This window comes from Glycine max, chromosome 6 (genome assembly GCF_000004515.6).
Source record: "Glycine max cultivar Williams 82 chromosome 6, Glycine_max_v4.0, whole genome shotgun sequence".
Lineage (NCBI taxonomy): Eukaryota > Viridiplantae > Streptophyta > Magnoliopsida > Fabales > Fabaceae > Glycine > Glycine max.
In genome coordinates this window covers 28,391,181-28,414,886 of record NC_038242.2, presented here as the reverse complement: position 1 = coordinate 28,414,886, position 23,706 = coordinate 28,391,181, and positions in this window count along the sequence as shown.

Genomic DNA, 23,706 nt, shown 5'->3' with positions numbered 1-23,706 from the left:
ATCCTTTTTTTCTAATATTAAAAACAAAGAAACTTAACATTGATTCATCCAAACTCAAGTCATAAATAAATAATATTATAAAGATATTCATCCAACATAGTGATTATTAAATTTAATGTTCTAATCGTTTAATAAAAACTCTATGTCCCTGTTAGAGTATAAGTCATAAAATTTAAAAAATATATAATTATTTTTTCACAAAAATTATATATATGATATATATTATTTACATAAGTAACTTATAATTATATTAATATATGTGACATGTGTAGGACTGGATGGGTACTATAGTACCTGTATTGCATAAATTTGCGGGTAAATACCTATTCCCGTACCTAGGCCTAATATGCGAGTAATTACCCTCCATGTTTGCAGATATTTTTGTGGGTACTTGTAGGATCCACGTAAACTTTGACACCTCTAATTGTAGTGCATCATCATTAATTTTATAGTGCATAATCATTAATTGACTTTTACAAAATTGTTTTAAAAATTATATCGATCGTGATTTGTGGTTGGACGATAATTATTATATCATCATTAAACTCTTCTTTGAAATACTTTTTTTATTAAAATTTGTTAAAAATCAGAAAATTTTATGCATTTAAGTTTAATGATCATATACATTGATAGTATAAAATGATTTTATAGTGTCATCTAATCATAACTCACAATGATGACAAGTTTAACAATAAAAATTCATATAAATTGTTTTACATTGTCAATACATAGCCTACTTTCTAATTTCATTTTATACTACATTTTTAAAATACAAAAATAATGAATTACACTTTTGTAAGTTTTATCAAATATATTGAATTGCCTTTTAAAAAATCAAATATATTGAATTACATTTTTTTAAAAAAAATACTTTCAGAAGATATAAATTAAATACATTGGTCATTCAAGCTTTTCACTTGCCTACTATTTTCCCTTGGCATCTTTGCAGCAAATGGTGAAATTATTTATTTTATTTTTTGTAAAAATATAGTTTTGGTTGTTTCTCGTGTTTATAGGGAAGGGAACAACACTTATGCAGGCAAATTAGTCACTCATAGGCTTCATCTAGGTTTGACTTCCAATGGTTGAATGCTTCTCCCCTTTTTGTTAAGGATGAGTTTCTTAGGAATAGAAATAGGCCAAATGACCTATTTGGTCCTTTATCGTATATGATTAGTTCAATTTGATCCTTTATCTTTTTAAAAATTAATTTTGGTCCTTTATGTTTTAAAAAAGAACTAAAATGGTCATTCCGTCAGTACAACCTTAGCGCCATTAATGTAACTAAGATAGTGATGACTAAAAACCACCTCAAAGTGTAAGCTTTTTCCCCTTCATCTTCCTCCTCCCTCATCTTTATCTCCAACTCAACAACATTTATTAAAGATCTTCAAATTCAGAATAACAATCACACCCACAATCCAAATAACAGGAATGAATGATCTCAAAAAAGGTAGAAAACTAACTTAAAACAAAGCCCCTAATTTTCTCAATTAGGGTTCAATCTAATTTCCGACCTCTTCCTTTTCCATGACCTCCACTTTGTCAGCGAAGTCTAATTCACAATGTACCACTGCATCCCTGCGCTCCCCAACGTCTGCAAGGAGTTCCTCATGAGCGCAATCTTGCATTTGAGTTTGTCATCACGAACAAACTCCACAACACGATAGCCATCGTGAGCATGCAGGCAATGGAGCTCTACGGATCTACATTGTGGGGCTCATCGACATGGCCGTTGGTATTGATCTACGTCATTGCAATGGGTGCACTTCAATCAATTTTGTTTCCTTTGGGTCATAAATTTTCTCTGGCTCCCCATCCAACCATTCTCCAGGTTTCTCTCCTTCTTCATCTAAAATTTTTGTGGGCACGTCCTCATCCTAGTCATTTGGCTTCACATCACTTTGCTTCACAGATCTGATGGGTTTCAAAGGTTCTCCTTTAGCCTTTTCTCAAATCAGATGCACAAAAGCTTGAGAGAAGGGGGATCGAAAATGGTGTTGATGTTGAGAGAGAAGGGAAAGGGTTTTAAAAAGGATGATGAGTTTGATTTGAATGGATTTGTGTTGTGTTATGGTGGATTTGGATGAGACCTGGATGATTATGTTTGTTTTAGCGCAAAGCAGAGGGAGCAAAGAGAGAAGAAGAAGAAGTGGAAGAAAGTTACACTTTGTGGCAGTTTTTAGCCGTCAATATTTTTATCTCATTAACGGTGTTAATTTACGATGGACGAAAGGATCAAACCGAATCAACTTAAATAGATAAAAGACCATAATGAATCTTTTAAAAGATAAAGGATCAAATTGAACCAAAAAATAAGATAAAGGACCAAAAAGGTCATTTGGCCATAGAAACACTTTTCCAACTTACAGGTTTTGTTAGCTTCTTCAACGAGTTTTGGCCTAGTCCACCCATTTGTCCCTTTTGTTTATATCATTTTTTCTTTTTAATGCATGTCAAGGTGTGATTGTTGTAGGGATTTTGGGGAGGATTCAACTTAGTTGGGTTCCTTGCCCTCTTACTAATCGCAACTCCAATTCATTAAAAAAGTACCTAAAATAAAAAGGCCCATGCATAGGATGAGTAAAAAACTAATTTCATTTTATACTTCATTAACTTTGTTCATAAGTTTATAAATTTTAAGTAGTTTGAAAAAGTGTATTGAGAAGTAACATTGTTGGTATGAGTGGAACCAGACTCGATTCCTTTAATAAATGTTTCAGGTTCAAGACCAACAACAACGACAACAACAACAACAACAACAACAACAACAATAATAATAATAAAATTAAGACATAGGTTAATTAAATATGATAGGAGACCTATAAAATTTATGATTTTCAATAAATTTCAACTAATAGAAAAATGTTAAAAAATGTATTATAAAAATGCTTCTTTTCTCACCCTTATCCCTAAAAAAGATAACCCCAAGGACCAAGGGACTTTAGAGCTATATCTGTCATCAGACGTTTGTATAAGATCATTGCTAAACTCTTGGCCAATAGGATAAGGAAGGTGATGGATAAGGTTGTGGACTCAAGACAGTTGACGTTCTTGGGGGCAACAAAATATCTTGGATGGAGTCCTTATTGCAAATGCAATGATCCATGCGGTGAAGGAGAGGAATAAGAGTTGTCTCATTTTCAAGGTCGACTTTGAAAATGTCTATGACTCGATAAGGTGGAATTTTTAGCCTGTGTGTTGTTTTAGATTGGGGTTTTGTAGAAAATGGATCCATTGGATTTGGGCCTACTTGCAGTACTCCTCTATTTTCGTTCTTGCCAATGGAAGCCCTACAAAGGAATTTGTTTAGCAAAAAGGATTGCACCAAGGTGATTCATTAGCTCTTTTTCTTTTCTTGGTGGTGGCAGAGGGTTTGAATGGTTTGGTTAGAGAAGTGGAAGCAAAGGAGTTGTTGGAAGGGGTTAAGACTGGGAATGGAAATTTGGAAGTCTCACTTCTCCAATTCACGAATGATACATTCTTCTTCTTTAGAGATGACATGAAAGAAACCCTCACAATCAAAGCAATTCTTAGATGCTTTGAATTAGCATCTAGTCTTAAAGTGAATTTCTACAAGAGTAGCTTGACGGGGATACAAGTGACACAAAGGGAGATCAATAGATATGCCATAATTTTGAATTGTACAACTATGATGCTTCCTTTCACTTATTTGGGGCTACCTATGGGAGAGAGGATGCTAGGAAAACTAGCACTTGGAAACTGGTGATCGACATGATGAAGAGGAAATTATCTGCTTGGAAGAGGAGGCACTTGTCATTTGGTGGGAGGATTAGCTTGATACTTTCGTCTATCTCCATATATTTCCTTTCCTTCTTTATTGCACCTAAGAAGGTTATTTTTATTCTTAATCATATTCAAAGAAATTTCTTGTGGAGGGCTAAGGGGGAGGAAAAGAGGGTACCTTGGGTGAGTTGGGATATTGTTTATTCTCCTAAAGAGAAGGGAGGGCTAGGTATTAAAAACTTGGAGACTTTTAATAGAGGCTTTAGTGGGAAAATGGCTTTGGAGGTTCTTGAGTGAGGGTGGGTGTCTTTGGAGGAGCACTTTGGTGGAAAAATAGGGGGTTAGGGATATGGACAGTCTTACGAAAGGAGGTGTGATTGTCAAAGGATCCCAATGGTGGTGTGAGCATTTGAAGTGTTGTGAGTGTCAGACCCTAATTTCGTTCGGGGATATCATTCACTAACATTTTGGTTCTCGCTAGCCGAATTGAGCTGTTCGACACCAGTTACCGTGCAAGACGAAAGATCATTCGACGTTTCGGTAAAAAAATACGGAAAATACCCAAAAGGGAGGGCAAAAGGGTCATTTGAAGCCTTTTTTTGAACCCTGGCTCGCCTAGGCTAGCCTCTGGCTTGCCTAGGCCCCTAAATTGCTTAGGGGTGAAGTAACCAGGCCAAAATCCCAAACCCCCTCATTTCCTATAAATAGGCGTGAGGGGGGGGGGGGGGGTTGAATAAAGGGTTCAACTTTCAAACATTGAGAGGTTTTAGTAAAAATCAGAGAGAAGGAGAAGACAGAGGAAAAAAATAAGGCCGAGGTGCTACCGAATTGCGACCGTAATCGACTTCTACATCGTTCTTCATTCGATGTTCTTCATTCGTCATCCGGTTTGTATTTGTTTTAAGGATTTGGATACGATCTATGCACCCTTAGGGGTCCTCTTTGTTGCTTTTCACATCTTCATCTCATTCTTCTACCATCAGTAATCTCTTTTCTTCTTGTAAAGTGAATTTTGACTGATCATTTATGTCACAAATCATCTTTTAAAGAGATTGAAAGTTAATAAGTGAAACCAAGAGGAAATCAGCATGTAATTGAGTTTTTATCCATAAAAGTCGCTTGAATCCATTCAAGGTCCAACGCCTTAATGGTCTCCTTTATTTTTGTTGGTTAAAATGAACCTTTCAAAAGTTTAAACTCAACTCAACATACAAATTTCGCACTTTAAAGAACTACGTAGGTCTAAATTCCTCATCGCACCTGAGGATACGTAAGAGCAAGGGCAACACCCTTGTCAACCTCCTGCCATGGAAGAAAGAGAAAATTTGATCTTATAGAGGAAAGGCTAAGGGGATTGGTGACTACCCTTTTGTCGGCATGGTAGAATTATGCCTAGTGCCCGACGTTGTCATCCCTCCCAAATTCAAGGTGCCAAACTTCGACAAGTACAAAGGGACCACTTGTCCTAAGAACCACTTGAAGATGTATTGTCAAAAGATGGGGGCATACTCAAAAGATGAGAAACTCTTGATGCACTTTTTTCAAGAGAGTTTGGTCGGGGTGACAATCACTTGGTATACTAACCTGGAAGCTTTTCAAATCCGTTCTTGGAAGGACTAAATGGCTGCTTTCATCAGGTAGTATCAATACAACACTAATATGGCTCCTGAGAGGACGCAATTGCAAAACATGTGCAAGAAGGAGCATGAGTCTTTCAAGGAATATGCCTAGAGATGGAGGGATTTGGCAGCCCAAGTAGCACCTCTAGTGATGGAAAGGGAGATGATAACCATGATAGTGGAAACATTACCAATGTTCTACTATGAGAAAATGGTAGGTTATATGCCTTCGAGCTTTGCATATCTGGTATTTGCGGGCGAGAGAATTGAAGTGGGCCTAAGAAGGGGCAAGTTTGATTGTGCCACTTCAACAGGGGCTGGCAATAGGAGGACTGAAATGAGCGGAGCCAAGAAAAGGGAGGGAGATGCCCATGCCGTGACCACGGCTCCCACATGGCCAAAATCCCAACAAACCCCTCACAACCCCACCTACCAATATTCCCCGCATCAACCAAGTTATTCAACCAATATCGGAACCCCTCCCAATCCGGCGCCCATCCAACAAAGATTGCCCACTCAACCACAAAGGCCTCCCCCACAAAATTCGTTTCCCGCACAGTCTCGACCAACTAAAAACACCAATCCTAACACAAACACAAACCCAAAGAGGAACTTCCCAGAAAGAAAACCCGTGGAGTTCACCCGATACCGATGCCTTATGCTGACCTACTACCATCTTTGCTCAGCAACCAAATGGCTGTGGTGAGCCTCGGGAAGGTCTATCAATCTCTCTTTCCCTTATGGTACAATCCCAACGCAACCTATGCCTATCATGGTAGTGTTCTGGGGCATTCTATAGAGCAGTGTGTGGCCTTCAAGCACAAGGTACAAAGCTTGATTGATGCGGGATGACTGACGTTTCAAGAGGACAATCCGAATGTGAGGACCAATCCACTCGCTAGTCATGGAGGTTCAGCGGTTAATGCAGTGGAAGAATGGGATCCTCAGGGGATGAAGCAGATAGGGGACGTGTCAACCTTTAGAAGGTTCATTTTGGAAGTATTGTGCGAGGCTGATATGATTTGCCTTGATGGTGACAAAGGAGATTCCTGTGTAATGCATATGGGGGCATTGCATGATGTGGAGACGTGTCCAATGGAGGAAGAGTTGCTAGAGGGAATGATGAACAGGGGCCAAATTGAAGTTTGCAATGCGAAGAAAGGGGATGGGGATGTATGAATGCAGTCAGATGATAAAAACCCAAGTAAGCCCAAGCCTTTGGTGATCCACTTCACCAGGGACGTCATCACTTAGAGGCCTTGAGGTTTCTAGCCCTTTACAGTTAAGAAGCCTGCGCCCTTCCCTTATAAAAGTGATAAGGCGGTGCCATGGAAGTACGCCGCACAAGGGCCAGACGAAAGGAAGGACGTGTCTGTCATACATGTTAAGGATGATCTGCTGTCGCAACCTACCCTTCGGCGGGAGGGCGACGCGGGGCTCGCAGGTGGGTCTTCCATGGGAGGAAAATGCGCGGAGTCGCCACCAACGTTTATTCGAGGAAAACATCGGAAAAACCGGAAAGGTGTGGTCTACGAACTTTAAGTGAAAGGTTCGGGAGTTATATTTACGCACGGGGAAGGTATTAGCACCCCACGCGTCCGTCACAAGGGACGACAACCTTTAATCAAGTGTGCAAATATGACTTCAAATTGTTTCATGTTCCCTTTTACGTCTTTATGTCTTTTTGTGCCTTTTGTATTTTTTATCCTTTTGTGGTCGACAAGGGTGTTTCCCTTGCTCCTACGTATTCCTCAATTGTGATAAGGAAATTAGACCTACGTAGTTCTTTGAGAACTAAGCATTGGTTAAGTTGTTTTTATCTTTTTTTGCAAGATATATTTTGACTGAACAAAAGGTCATTTAAGGTGTTGGACCATTAAACGATCCTTTGATTTTGAAAGGAGAGAAATGTTAAGGCGTTGGACCATTAACGATCTCTTATTTTTTTGAAAGGAGAGAAACGTTAAGGTAATAGGCCATTAACGATCTCTTGGTTGTGAAAGGAGAGAAACGTTAAGGCGTTGGACCATTAACGATCTCTTGGGGTGGTCGACAAAAGCGGGGCTTTTGCTCCTACGTATCCTCAATTGCGATGAGGAAATCAGACCTACGTAGTTCTTGCAAAAGTGGTAAAGTTACATGTTGATTTCATGCTTTTGAATGGTCCATGTTAACCGATAAAAGCAAAGAGGATCGTTTAAGGCGTTGGACCTTAAAACAGTTTTTAGTGATTTTTGTGGACAAAGCTTGATTTGTGAGTTGATTTTAGCCTTAGTTTCACTTTGGTTATTAGTAAATTGATCCAAGGAAACTTCCAAAGAAAAACGCCTGATTGATTTTTTTTATTATTTTATTTAAAGATATTTTAATTTTTTTTATTATTATTTTTCAAGATATTTTGATTATTTAATTATTATTTTGCTTTTTTTGGTTTAACCGAGGTTACAACGTGAACGATCGGTTAGATTTTACTTTAACAGTGATTAAACGAGATTACAACACAAATGATCAGTTGAAATTCATTTTATCATTGATTAGGTGAGAAAACGGCTTAAATAAACGGTTAAAGCACGTAAGAAACGGAAGAAAAGAAAACCGAAAATGAACGAAATGAAGATGAAAGCTAAAAAAACAAGAAATGAATTGAAAGTCTCGGATTCAAAAAATTACCCGTTGAAGAATGAAGAACGGATGAAGAACGACGAAAAATCTTCACGGATTTGCTCACGGAAACGTCTCGGAAGTGTTACCGAAGCACCTTGGCTTAGATTTTTTTCACGGAAACATTTTTTTTTTCATCCAAAACAGCTGAAATGCATAGCCAGGGGGATGAGAGATCCATAGAACAACCCCCTTTCGCCTATTTATAGGAAAAAGAGGGAGGAGGTTGCCGCCCAGCTCGCCTAGGCGAGCTCAGCTTGCCCAGGCGAGCTGGGTTGCTTCCTCCAGAAGCAATCCTGCTTCGAAAATACTTTGGAAGGCCCATATTCAAAATTTCAAAAATTGCTATTTGCACCCCTTATTTTGATAAGTTCACCCCCTTCTTTCGTAATTTACGGAAAAGTTACGGAAGCCTATAGGACTTAACTTTCTTCTTTTTTTTCTCTCCCTTCTCACCCATATTAATTGAAATATGCTTATTTAGGGTTATGAGAATTTTACGGAAGCATTACAGGAGTCCCAGAAGCCCCGGAAGCCATTTTTTAACAAAACGGGGGAGGTGGTTGCCGCCCAGCTCGCCCAGGCGAGCTAGGTTGCTTCCACATTAGGCCCAGATTTGAAAATTGCTATTTGCACTCCCATTTTACTAAATACACCCCATTTACCTTTTTTTGCTGATTCTTTTTCCATAACGTTACGGAACTTTACGAATTATGTAATGATACTTTTTTCTTTCCGTAATGTCACTAAACTTTATGGATTACGCAACCATCCCCTCTTTGACTTCTGGAATGTTACGGAACTTTACGGATTGCGCAATAATGCTTCCTTTCGACTCCCGACATGTCGCGGAACTTCACGGATTGCCTAACGATGGGTGTCAAGTTCCTCGAAGCGGTCATGCGAAGGTCGCATCCCACCAAACAAATGGTCCCCGGACGAAATTAGGGTATGACAGTTGCCCCTCTTTACTTGTCTTTTATTGGAGATAAAAGGGAAGTAAAGATAAGACACTAATTTCGTTCGAGCGGAACATCATTCGGCCGGTCTATTTCCCCGCTAGCGGAACTCTTCCCTTCGCCATTGCACCCAATCGTCTCTGCCCAGCAGAGAAGAATTCCGTGCGTCGCTGTACTTAAATGTTTCCGGACGACGAGAGTGAAAAACCTGCAAAATTTTTGAAAATGATCAGCACCAAACGACCAACATCATCCTGATACTGCCGAATTCGTTCCCCTCGGTCGGTGAAAGGCGTTGATGACCATAAGGTATCTCCGCCCACCACCTGACTCGCTGCCCCTGGATGAAAAAAGGCGCAGAAGACAATGTTAGTCTCTGCGTGCTATCAGGCGTCGAGTCTTACAGATAGCAAAAGCGTGCGGATGACCATAATTTGTCTCCGCGTTCTATCGGACTTGATTGTCTCTGGATAGTGAAAAAAAGGTGCGGGACCATAAGGTTCCCTCGCATGTCATCGGACCCGCCGTCTCTAGATGACAAAAGGTGAAAAAAGTGCGGGACCATAAGGTTCCACCGCATGTCATCGGGCCCACCGCCTCTGGATGACAAAAGGTGAAAAAAAGTGCAGGACCAAATGGTTCTCCCGCATGTCATCGGGCTCGCCGCCTCTGGATGACAAAGGTGCAGAATGACCATAATTTGTCTCTGCGTGCCATCAGACTCGATCATCTCTAGATGGCGAAAAGGTGTATGGATGACCATAATTTGTCTCTGCATCTCATCGGGCCCGCCGCCTCTGGATGACAAAGGTGCAGAATGACCATAATTTGTCTCTGCGTACCATCAGACTCGATCGTCTTTGGATGGTGAAAAGGTGTGCGGATGACCATAATTTGTCTCCGCATGTCATCGGGCCTTCCGCCTCTAGATGACAAAGGTGCATAATGACCATAATTTGTCTCTGCGTGCCATCGGACTCGATCGTCTCTGGATGGCGAAAAGGTGTGCGGATGACCATAATTTGTCTCCGCATGTCATCGGGCCCGCCGCCTCTGGATGACAAAGGTGCAGAATAACCATAATTTGTCTCTACGTGCCATCGGACTCGATCGTCTCTGGATGGCGAAAAGGTGTGCGGATGACCATAATTTGTCTCCGCATGTCATATGATCTTAGGGTCAGTATGACAGAGATTGTGGGGCGACCGACAAAAGCGAGGCTCTTGCTCCTACGTATCCTCAATTTGTGATGAGGAACTCAGACCTACGTAGTTCTGGATAATTGTGAGACTAAAATAGTCTCGGTGTTTTCTTCACTAAAATGCAAACATGCTTTAGTAAAGAGACAAAACTTCCAACTGATCAGAGCAACATATGCTTTTTGGATGAAAAACAATGTGTCTATCGGGGAAGGAGAGTATGCTGATGAAATTTTCTCATAACCATAAATGAGATTTTGGATGTTAGCATTTCGTTTCTAAATGACCATTTAGAGGAAACACTGGGTTCAACAAAAATAGAAGAAAATCACTCAAAGTGTATCAACCTCACACAGGTAAGTGTTTCATCCTAATTCCGAACCATAGATATGCCATGACTTGGTTTTGCAAATCATTTCCCATCAAATCAAAGATTACATGCGTGATCATGGATCAATAGGACTTTTTCTTGGGAATGGTTTGTTTTCTTGGTGGGAAATTTGGCTTTGAGTGTTTTTGGCCTTTTCCTTTTCTATTTTTGTTTAGTGTGAGGCAAACAAGTCACCAATGCACAGGATTTTGGTTGGCAATCAAAGGGAGAGGACCACTTTAGGTCGTGGTTTCTTTTCCTTTTTTACCTGGTGACAATTCTGTTTTGTTCAGATATTGTCTGGTCCAAAGACCTTTCTGTATATTTCTTTTTGTTTTCTTTTGATCTTTGATCGCGAATTTTTCTTTTTTTTTTGCTTTCTTCCAATCTTGATTGGGAATTTTCTTTTCTTTGTTTTCTTCCGAGGGCAAGGATGGACATTCTCATCCTAGGTCAAGGTTTTATGGTAAGTTGGGATTTTGGCTCAAGGCTTGTAGAAAGGCTGGACATGATATATGTCAGGTTTTGGCCAGCGGTTTGGGGGTAAAGGGGATGTCCCACATTATTTCCATGATACACATGCAACAATGATGATTAGGAAATTTTATGCAAAACTGGTCATGTATGCACCTATGTGGACACTCAAACATCAAGTTTTTACGGTCATGTGATGCTAGGGCTCAGGATTCATTTCCTCTATTTAAGTCAACCCAGTGTTTTCCAAAATATGTTCCTTTATCGATCCATGCATTCATCCGAGTCTATTTTGGGCGTTTTGGAAAATTTTCACAGCATTCACCCTTCAGGTGTATACACATTTTTTTCCAACAACTGGTTATGATCAGTGAATTTTTTCAAAGAAAAGCTGGAAGTTATCTCTTTTCAAAAGCATGCTGGCTTTTTAGCCGAAAGATATATTTTTTGTTCTTGTTTGTTTTTGTTTTTTTCTTGAGGTATTTTGCTACCTAAACATATGTATATTTTTGTGTGGTATTTTTGCTATATAGATGCATATCCAAGGTATCTTGCTACCTAAACATACTTATATATATATATATATATATATATATATATATATATATATATTTTGTGAGGTATGACTGCTACCTAAATTACATACATGCATATCTAAGGTATTTTCACTACCTAAACACACATACATATATTTTGTGAGGTATGACTACCTTCTGAGTTTGTGCTTGTTTTATTTATATTCATAGGATCATGAGCAACTAGGTGTGTCCTACTATGACTTGAGAAACAAAAGGTGATCAAATAACAAGCAGAAATTTAAAAGTTACTAGGTTGCCTCCTAGTAGCGCTTCTTTAACGTCTTGAGCTGGACGCCTGATGACTTGTCGGTCATGGACCTAGTACTTTGCTTACCTTTGGCTTTGGACTTGGTCGCCTATTGGTCGGCCATGTGTCATAGGCAACGCTCTACCCTTTTTGTGGATGAGCTGAGGTGAACTCTAGAGGTGGTGGCGGTGCGTCTGTTGCCCGCTGCTGGCTATCCCCAGGCTGCTGTGGTGTCTCGCCCTGCGCCTGCTTGGGGGCGCAGCACTTCTTGATGAAAGCTCGGTTGGTAGGGGGCCTGATGACCTTGCTGAGGGTGACAGACACTCCGTAGAACTGACAGAGGCCCGTAATCAGAGCTGGAAATCCCAAGACCCTGTTGGGCTTCTCCGGGTCCACTGGGTGTCTTGCGGGCGTGATCCTTGCAAACAATAGAGACATCAGAAATCAATTGAGTGATGTGCATACTTACCTATGTCATGATGGCATGACCTTGCTGGGGGGACGGGCACCTTGTAGGACTGACAAAGGCCCGTAACTAGAGTTGGAAACCCCTGGGCCCTGTTGGGCTCCTCCGGGTCCACTGGGTGTCTTGTGGGCGTGATCCCTGCAAACAATAGATGACATCAGAAATTAGTTGAACCATATGCATACTTACCTATGTTGGGATGACACAGACCAACTGATACTTCTGCAGGGGGAGATCGGCATTACGGTCGCTGGGCAGAATGTTCTAAGCAACGTCATCCATATCTGTGTAAGAGTGGTCAAGTTGGTGCGCATGATCCGCACTCGTCTCTTTGCAGTGGCACGGGTGAAATCTTGCCCCGGTATGCATAGTAGCTGCGTGATAGCCTCCCTCTTTGGTTGTATTCGCACAGTTGACGCCCTCCAATATCAGAGGGTGACCCAGGAACTGATAAAATGAAACTACTGGCCCCTTAACCGGGAGTACAAGTCTCGGTTAAGCATTTAAGGGCAGAGGACCTTAAATTCTCTTAAGGTGCAGATGTGGAGCCCTCTGAAAGCGAGGACGCATAGCCCTCTAAAGGCGAGGGAGTGTGCATCCCTCCGAAGGCGAGGACGTGTCGCTTTCTAAAGGCGAGGACGTGTAGTCCTCTCAAGGGGAGGACATATAGTCCTCTGAAGATGAGGGTGTATAGCCCTTTGAAGGTGAGGACGTGTAATCCTCTAAAGGTGAGGGCGTGTAGCCTTCTAAAGGTAAGGACATGTAGTCCTATGAAGGCGAAGGTGTGTAGCCCTCTGAAGGCGAGGACGTGTAGTCCTCTGAAGGCGAGGACGTGTAGTCCTCTGATGGCGAGGACGTGTAGTCCTCTAAAGGCGAGGGCTTGTAGCCCACTAAAGGTGAGGGCGTGTAGCCCTCCGACGGTGAGGACGTGTAGTCCTCTGAAGGTGAGGGCGTGTAGCCCTACAAAGGCGAGGGCGTGTAGCCCTTTGAAGGTGAGGGCGTGCAGCCCTCTGAAGCTGAGGACGTGAAGTCCTCTGAAGGCGAGGACGTGTAGTCCTCTGATGGCGAGGACGTGTAGTCCTTTGAAGGTGAGGGCGTGTAGCCCTCTGATGGTGAGGGCGTGCAACCCTCTGAAGGTGAGGACGTGAAGTCCTCTAAAGGCGAGGACGTGTAGTCCTCTGATGGTGAGGACATGTAGTCCTCTAAAGTCTAGGGTGTGCAGCCCTCTGAAGGCGAGGACTTGTAGTCCTCTAAAGGTGAGGATGTGTAGTCCTCTGAAGGTGAGGACGTATAGTCCTCTGAAGGTGAGGACGTGTAGTCCTCTGAAGGTGAGGACGTGCAGCCCTCTGATGGTGAGGATGTATAGTCCTCTGAAGGTGAGGACGTGTAGTCCTCTGAAGGTGAGGACGTATAGTCCTCTGTAGGTGAGGACGTGTAGTCCTCGAAGGTGAGGACGTATAGTCCTCTGAAGGTGAGGACGTGTAGCCCTCTGATGGTGAGGACGTGTAGCCCTTGGAAGAGATTGACTCATTGAGAGGGCCGATCATCCCAAATTCAAAAGATTGGACATTAGATGTTGGAAATCTATGCAGTTAACATGATTTTTAGGGATGCAGATGCATGCAACCTTTGTCATGCAATTTGGTAAATGCAGACTTCATATGAAACAATGCAATGTAATGGAGAGTTGTACAATGTTCATGACATTTTTTTCCCTATTTTGTGATTTTGATTTTGATTTAATTTTTTGTAAAACACAGATTGACTGTCCTTTTGAAAGGGGTGTTAATTCATGCAACGTCATCCTATCTTTTTGCAAATCTCTCCGGGAACTCCCTTAGAGTGTTTGTTCTGTTTGATTTAGTCACTTGATCATTTTGGAGTGACGGCAACAGAGTCGTTTTGATGTTTAATCAATCCATTGAAATTTCAGGATTTGTCCCCCCCTTTTTTTTGTTTAAAAAAACATCGACGGGTGAGAACTTTTGATATTCCCCTAGGTTCGCTTGAGGCTCATGCACGGTGCCCCTCATTGCCCCAGTGTAAGGCTTTGAGGTACCAATCTTTATCTTTCGTCATGACCTTGTAGCAGGGAACCTATTGGGTGAGAACTTCTAATCTGCCCCTAGGTTTGCTTGAGGTTTATGCATGGTGCCCCTCATTGCCCTAGTGTAGGGCTTTGAGGTATCAATCGTTTTCTTGTTTTCACAACCTTGTAGCAAGGAAGAATGAAAGAAGCGACTGATTCTCAAAAAGGACTTTCAAGGACGAGAAACAGTTGAAGGATTTTTCAATTGACAGATTAAGTCAAATGACTCCTATTCTTGATAACTCACTTCTCTCTCAAAAAGACAAACTTTCAGGAATGATAAAATGAGGTCACATGAACGTCTATATTTTACTTGAAAACACAGTCAATCAAATGCTTTTTTTTCTTTTATTTTGAAACTTATTGTTTTGAACTTTACTCATCGTTTTACGACACCCCCACCAACGTGCAAGACGAGTAATCTCTGATTGAATGGTCTTGGAAGTCAACACTCAGGAGCGTAGGTCGCTTGAGCAAACAGACCAATGGCTTGCGCTCACATTCCGGTGGAAGTTGAATAAGCAAAAGATGTGTTTGTGAGAGGATGAGGGACAAAGATGTCAAATTTATCCATTTTATTTAGCATCGTAACTGTGGTTTACAATAATGGCATAAACTTGAAGATCATGATGAGTCATTAGAGACATCTAACAACAGCTTTGAAAATTGCCCCATGTGTGGTGTCGTTCGTCAATGTTAGGATTCACAAGTGATTCTCCTCAAATTTCAGCCAGCCCGCATCAATTAGACTTTGCCCTTACGCTTCAGGGCCCTACAATGCTCAATGGAATGCCCCGGGGCTCCTCCATGATAAGCACATGTTGTGTTCGAGTCATATCCTCGAAAAAATAGAGGTTGATGAACCTTGGCTGGGGTTATGGCTACCATTGAATTATCAAGTAGATATGGGAGCAAGTCAGCATAGGACACCAGAATTGGGGTGAATTCTACAGGCTTTTTTGCTGCAAAATTCATTTTTGGTTGATGTTTTGGTTTGGGCTAAAGGTGGTGTTTGTGATTGGAAGTGTGGTAGACAGGCTTTGTGGCTGATTTAGGGATGGCCTTTGGATAACTGGGTGGTGGGTAAGGAGAAGGGTTGTGTCATACCCTAATTTCGTCCGGGGATTATTACTTGATGACATGCAACCTTTGATTGGCCGCTTTGAGATACTTGGCATCCTTTGTTGCACAATATGTGAAGTCCCGAGACGTGCCGGAAATCAAAAGGAAGCAGGCTTACGCGATCTGTGAAATTTTGTAATGTGGCGGAAATCGAAAAGAGGTGTTTTTGCGCAATCCGTGAGTTTCCGTAACTTCTTCGAAAGATAAAAAAGAGTAAATACATGATTCGTAACCTTATGGAAAGAAAATAGGTATCGTTACGAAATTCGTAAATTTTCGTAACGTTACAGAAAAAGAATCACCAAAAAAAAGTAAAGGGGGGTGCATTTAGTAAAATGGGGGGTACAAATAGCAATCAGGCCCACTTGGGCCTTCCTCCAGAAGGCGGTTGCTTCTGGAGGAAGCAACCTTGCTCGCCTGGGCGAGCTGGGTGGCAAGCTCCTCCCCTATTTTGCTATAAATAGGGGGAGGAGTGAAGGGGAAAGGGGTTCAGCCTTCTTGGCACTTCGTATTCTCTTAAATTTGTTGAGGAAAATTGTTTCCGTGAAGAAAATCCAAGCCGAGGCTCTTCCGTAACGTTTCTGTAACATTTCCGTGAGTAATTACGCGAAGGTTTTCAACCGTTCTTCGACATCTATCGTTCGTTCTTCGTTTTCTTCGGTCTTCAACTGGTAAGTACCCCAAACCGAGCTTTTCAATTCATTCTATGTACCCGTGGTGGTTCACATTTTGTTTCATGTATTTTTATTCTCGTTTTCATTTACTTTCCGTACCCCCTTTTGACGTGCTTCAGTCATTTATTTAAGTCATTTATCGCCTAATCAAAAAATAAAATAAATTTCCACCGATCATTTGATTTGTAATATCCGTTAATTTCTGTTAAAATGAATTTCGACCGTTCGGTCGTGCCATAACCACGTTGGAAATAAAAAAAAGAGGTAAAATAATAATATAATAATAAAAAAATACCATTTAGTAAAATAAAGCGAAAAATCAATCAGACATTTTCTCTTTGGGATTTCTCATTCTTAATCGAATTGACTAATAACTAAAGTGAAACTAAGGCTAAAATCAACTCGCCTAGTCAAGCTCGTCCACAAAAAGGGTCACTAAATGGGGTTTGAAAGTTTATCATTTCAGTTTTCCTTATCAAGTAAATGGATCATTTTTAAGGTCCAACGCCTTAAAATGATCACCTTTCAAGTAAAAAGAAATCACTTGATTCACTCTTAAGAAAGAACTACGTAGGTCTGATTTCCTCTTCGATGGAGGGTACGTAGGAGCAAAAGCCCCGCTTTTGTCGACCTCAAAAAATAAAAAGAAATAAAAGGTAAAATAACACAATTTCACAATTCTAAAAATAGGCTGTTGTCCTTTGAGACAAACGTGAGAGGTGCTAATACCTTCCTCAAACGTAAATACAACTCCCGAACTTAGAATTTTCATTTTGACCGGTTTCCTTCGGTTTTTCCGATGTTTTCCACAAATAAACGTTGGTGGCGATTCCGCGCATCTTTCCTCCTTTGGAAAGCGCACCCGTGAGCCTCGCCTCACTCGCCCGCAAAAGGGCACGTTGCGACAGTTGGCGACTCCACTGGGGACTTTTTGTGAGTTAGGCCTATTTTAAAGAATTGTGGAATTCTGAAACTTTGTGTGTGCCTTTGTCGAACTGTGTAAAATGTAAATAACTGTTGTCTATTTCACATTCTTTACACTGCATTCTAAGCACCCACGGGTTTGAGTGAAAAAGGGCCCTATACCCGGATTCATGGGAATTTAAGGAGTGGAGGTGAATCTATGATCATGCTAGGTCTCCGACTTGCTTGATAATAGTGAAACCTCGTCTAGAGCTTTCTCTCTTTATAATATGTTGTCGCTGGTATTCCATACCGCCACAATATTATTATCTTGAGTGATGATACCTCTAGAAAACAGTCGTGTGAGTTATGAATCATTGGGAGTAGTTATTAGAGACCCCTAGATACTATCCTGTAGGTCCCTAAAATAGGGGCACGAAGCAAACACGTTGCGTGCCGTTTTAAACACTGCCATGCATGTAGTCCTAAATGTCATATACGCCTTTGCTTGTAATTATTTATGGATATTGTCGTACTCTATGCATCCCCCTGTTGCGCTTTTGCGCATCTGCATCATGCTGTCACACATGCATTGTATATGGGTCTCATCTTTTGTCGTGGGAAGTCGGAAGATCCATATCGTCTTCTTAACTGCACACATGGGGCACTGCGCCCCCAAATGCGCAAGTAAGGAGAGATGATTTTCCGGGCTCTCGTGTCCGTAAATGCATTCATATCATGCATCGCATAAACATCTCTTCAGCATCACAATGAACATATCGTTCCTGCATTTGTCCGTTATCATATTCCAGCATCACATTTTGCATGAGTCATTGCATCATCATGCATATGTGTTCAACAAACTTTTTTGATCTACAAATTGCATACTAATTGTTTTCATGTTTGCTCATGCGTGACCCTTGCGTTTTCCCCTGCAAGACAAAAACAAAAAAGAAAGCGCGAAAATTCACGCTGCATTCTTTGTTGCATATATTTGGTACCATGAGCCAACCATGTTAGGATCATAAACCCATTTCACTTTAAAACAAAATGATTGAACATGGTACCTAATGCATGGTTAACTAAGAAAGGGTGTTTCTTCGGGCATCTCAATCTCATAATTACATTTTCCATGCATATCATGCGTATTCCCGAGTCTTTCATCCCTATGAAATGTTGTTGAAGTATTGGCGATCAAAATTTCCATTCCCTGGGTTATGGGGTTGAACCAAGCTCGTGCTTTTACGAAAAGGTTCATCGAGTCAAGTTGAAGTAAGGAAGTAACCATCTTGCAAAATTGGGGCAAAAGATGGATCGTGTTACATCATTGCTTCGTCTATTGCCAAACACGTTTAAGATTGTTGATATCCTTGTTACTTCTAGCTTCACCTTGACAAAGATGTCATGGACCATGTTGAAAATCTAAATTGATGTCCTGCGTAAAAATTCATAATACTTCAACTGTGCATCATTCGCATACATCCGTGGTTTTCATTGGTTGCATTGTTCATTGCATTCTTTCCTTAAAAAAAACATGCTTTATGGTGCCCTTACCAAACCCGTGCTAGAGCTAGAGTAATGGGTAAAGCGGAGGAGGTACAAGAGTAGATGGAGGCCGACATGGAGACCATGAAAGAGCAAATGGCCGCAATGATGGAGGCCATGATGAGCGTGAAGAAGATAATGGAAGCCAATGCGGTTGAAATTGCCGCTACCAGCATTGTTGCTAAGGTGAACCCGACGTCCCTGTCGCAACCTACCCTTCGGCGGGAGGGCGACGCGTGACTCGCGGGATGCCTGTTCCACGAAAGGAATACGCGCGGAGTCGCCACCAACGTTTATTTGAGGAAAACGTCGGAAAAACCGGAAAAGACGCGATCTACGAACTTTTAAGTGAAAGGTTCGGGAGTTGTATTTACGCGCGAGGAAGGTATTAGCACCCCACACGTCCGTCACAAGGGACGACAGCCTTTAATCGAATGTGCAAACATGACTTTGATTTTTACGTTCCCTTTTATGTCCTTATATCCTTTTTATATTTTTCCTTTTTTGTGGTCGACAAGGGTGTTTCCCTTTGCTCCTACGTATTCCTCAATTTGGGATGAGAAAATCAGACCTACGTAGTTCTTTCTTATCAAGTGATTCATTTTTACTTAAGAGGTGATCATTTTAAGGCGTTGGACCTTGAAAATGATCCATTTTACTTAATGAGAATTTGAAATGACAAACTTCAAAAACCTATTTTTGTGGACGAGCTTGACTAGGCGAGTTGATTTTAGCCTTAGTTTCACTTTAGTTATTAGTCAATTCAATTAAGAATGAGAAATCTCAAAGAGAAAACGTCCGATTGATTTTCCGCTTTATTTTGCTAAAAGATGTTTTTTTTTTATTATTATATTATTTTTTACCTCTTTTTTTTGATTTCCAGCGTGGTTACGGCACGACCAAACGGTCGGAATTCATTTTAACCGAAGTTAACGGATAATACAATTCAAACGTTCGGTGGAAATTTATTTTATTTTTAAGTTAAGCGAGAAATGACTTAAGTAAAATGGCTTAAGCACGTCAAGAGGGGGTATAAAAAGTAAACAAAACGAGAATAAAAATGCACGAAACACAATGTGGACCACTACGGGTACATAGAATGAATCGAAAAGCTTGGTTCGAGGTACTTACCCATTGAAGATCGAAGAACGATGAAGAACGAATGAAGAACGTCGAAGAACGGTTGAAACCTTTGCGAAATTCCTCACGGAAAACGTTACGGAAACGTTTCGGAAGCGCCTCGGCTTAGATTTTCTTCACGGAAACAATTTTTCTAAGCAAATTCGAAAGAGAGAGAAGTGCCTAAGGGGCTGAACCCTTTTCTTCTTCACTTCCTCCCCTATTTATAGCAAAATAGGGGAGGTGGTTGCCGCCCAGCTCGCCCAGGCGAGCCAGGTTGCTTCCTCCAGAAGCAACAACCTTCTGGAGGAATATTTTGGAGGGCCCAAGTGGGCCTAGGTGCTATTTGCACCCCCATTTTTACTAAGTACACCCCCTTTGCTTTTTTTTGGTGATTCTTTTTTCGTAAAGTTACGGAAACTTACGAATTTCGTAACGATACTTGTTTTCTTTCCGTAATGTTATGGAACCTTGCGGATTACATAATCATCCCCTTTTTGACTTACGGAATGTTACGGAACCTCACTTAATTATGCAACGATGCTTCCATTTGATTTCCGGTGTGTCACGGAAACTTACGGATTGTGCATCAATATTTTTTTGGTTTTTCGGCATGTCCTGGAATTTCACAAATTGCCTAATGATGGATGCCAAGCACCTCACAAGGACCAAAGAAAGGTCACATGTCATCAAGCAAAGGTCCCCGGACGAAATTAGGGTATGACAGTTGCCCCTCTTTACTTGTCTTTTATTGGAGATAAAAGGAAAGTAAAGATAAGACACTAATTTCGTTCCTCTCGATTTGACGAGAGTCGCGGGTGACCATAAAATCTCCACATGCAAATGACTTGTTGTTCCCGGATTTTCACAAATTGCCTAATGATGGGTGCCAAGCACCTCACAAGGACCAAAGAAAGGTCGCATGTCATCAAGTAAAGGTCCCCGGACGAAAATTAGGGTATGACACTAATTTCGCTCCTCTCGGTTGACGAGAGTCGCGGGTGACCATGACTTGTCGTTCCCGGAATTTCACAAATCGCCTAATGATGGGTGCCAAGCACCTCACAAGGACCAAAGAAAGGTCGCATGTCATCAAGCAAAGGTCCCCGGACGAAAATTAGTGTATGACACTAATTTCGCTCCTCTCGGTTGACGAGAGTCGCGGGTGACCATGACTTGTCGTTCCCGGAATTTCACAAATCGCCTAATGATGGGTGCCAAGCACCTCACAAGGACCAAAGAAAGGTCGCATGTCATCAAGCAAAGGTCCCCGGACGAAAATTAGTGTATGACACTAATTTCGCTCCTCTCGGTTGACGAGAGTCGCGGGTGACCATGAAATTTCCGCATGTAAATGACTTGTTGTTCCCGGAGGAACAAAAGGTGCAGAAGACTATGTCAGCCTCTGCATGCTATCAAGCGTTCTGTCTTACAGATAGCAAAAGAATGTTTATACGGATAACCACTCGGGTATTTCCGCGTATCATCGGGCCCGCCGCCTCTGGATGACACAAGGGTGCGGATAACCGTAAGGTATCTCCACATTTCATCGGGCCCGCCGCCTCTGGATGACACAAGGGTGCGGATAACCGTAAGGTATCTCCGCGTATCATCGGGCCCGCCGCCTCTGGATGACACAAGGGTGCAGAATGACCAAATTTTGTCTCTGCTTGTCATCGGGCCCGCCGCCTCTGGATGACACAAGGGTGCAGAATGACCAAATTTTGTCTCTGCTTGTCATCGGGCCCGCCGCCTCTGGATGACAAAAGGGTGCAGATAATCGTAAGGTATCTCCGCGTATCATCGGGCCCGCCGCCTCTGGATGACACAAGGGTGCAGAATGACCAAATTTTGTCTCTGCTTGTCATCGGGCCCGCCGCCTCTGGATGACAAAAGGGTGCAGAATGACCAAATTTTGTCTCTGCTTGTCATCGGGCCCGCCGTCTCTGGATGACAAAAGGGTGCATTTCACATGACCTCAGGGTCAGTATGACAAAGATTATGGGGCGGCCGACAAAAGCAAGGCTCTTGCTCCTACGTATCCTCCAATGAGGAACTCAGACCTACGTAGTTCTAGATAACTTGTGAGACTTGAAAAGTCTCCATCGGAAAATGCTGACATCTCCGGAAAGGGCGCAGATGACCACATTGGCCTCTGCTCGTCAATCACACTTGGGGTCACTGAATGACGAGGTGCGGATAACCGTAAGGTGTCTCCGCGGGCTACCAGCTCTTGGGTCATGGCAACAAAAGGCGGTGTGGTCGACAAAAGCGAGGCTCTTGCTCCTACGTATCCTCCAACGAGGAACTCAGACCTACGTAGTTCTGGATAACTTGTGAGACTTGAAAAAGTCTCGGTGTTTTCTCCACTAAAATGCAAACATGCTTTAGTAAAGAGACAAATATTCCAACCGATTAGAGCAGCATATGCCTTTTTTGAGTGACAAACAATGCGTCTACTAGGGAAGGAGAGTCTGCTGATGAAATCCCCCATAGCCATAAATGAGATTTTGGATGTTAGCATTTCTTTTCTAAATGACCATTTAGAGGAAACACTGGGTTCGACAAAAATAGAAGAAATCCACTCAAAGTGTATCAATCTCGCACAGGTAAGTGTTTCATCCTAATTCCGAACCATAGATATATCATGACTTGACTTTGCAAATTATTTCCTATCAAATCAAAAATTACATGCGTGATCATGGATCAATAAGACTTCCCTTGGGAATGGGTTCTCTTGATGGGTTTTTCGACTTTTGTGTGTTTTTGGCTTTTGATTTTTTGTTGGCTTTTTCTTTTTCTGTTTTTTTGTTTAGTGCGGGGCGAAAAAAGTCGCTAGCGCACGGGATTTTGGTTGGTAATCAAAGGGAGAAGACCATTTTAGGTCGTGGTTTCCTTTCCTTCTTTTTTGTTCATTTGGTGACAATTCTGTATTGTTCAGATATTGTTCGGTCCAAAGACCTCTCTGCACATTTCTTCTGTTTTTCCTTCGATCCCTGATCAGGAGCTTTCTTTCCTTCTTCTTCTTCCTTTTTTACTTTCTCCCATTCTTTGATTGGGAATTTCCTTTCTTTTCTTTTTGCTTTCTCCCACTCTTTGATTGGGGAATTTTCCTTCTTTTCTCTTCTTCTTCTTCTTCTTTTTTTTGCTTTCATTGGAAAATTTCCTTCTCTTTTTCTTTGATTGGAAATTTCCCTTCTATTCTTTTTTGCTTCCGAGGGTAAGGATTGGCATTCTCACCCTGGGTCAAGGTTTATGGTGAGTCGGGATTTTGGCTCAAAGCTCGTAGAATGGCTAGACATGACACATGTCAGGGCTTGGTCTGGTTCAAGGATAAAAGGGATGCCCCACATTATTTCCATGACACAAATGCAAAAATGATGATTTGGAAACTTTATGCAAAATTGGTCATGCATGCACCTATGTGGACGCTCAAGTGTCAAATTTTTATGGTCAGGTGATGCTAGGGCTCAGGATTCATTTCCTTTATTTTAAATCAACCCAATGTTTCCAAAATATGTTCTTTTATCAATTTGTGCATTCCTCCAAGTCCATTTCGGGCGTCCGGGGAAATTTTCACAGCATTCACCCTTCAGGTGTAGACACGTTTTTTCTTCAAAAATTGGTTATGATCAATGATTTTTTTTTTCAAAGAAAAGTTGGAAATCATCTCTTTTCAAAAGCATGTCGGTTTTTAGCTAGACAACTTATTTTCTCTTTTTCCACTTTTTTCCTTACTTGCTTTCTTTTTCCTTATTTGCTCTCTTTTTCTTATTTTCTCTCTTTTTCCTTTTTTTCTTTTTATTTTTATCATGATTTTTGTTTGTTTTATTATATATTTTTTTGACGATGTTCCTAAACGAAGAACTCTACACAGTTCCAAAATTTCAAGCATCATTGATAGTAATGATATATAAACACTAACGCAACAATC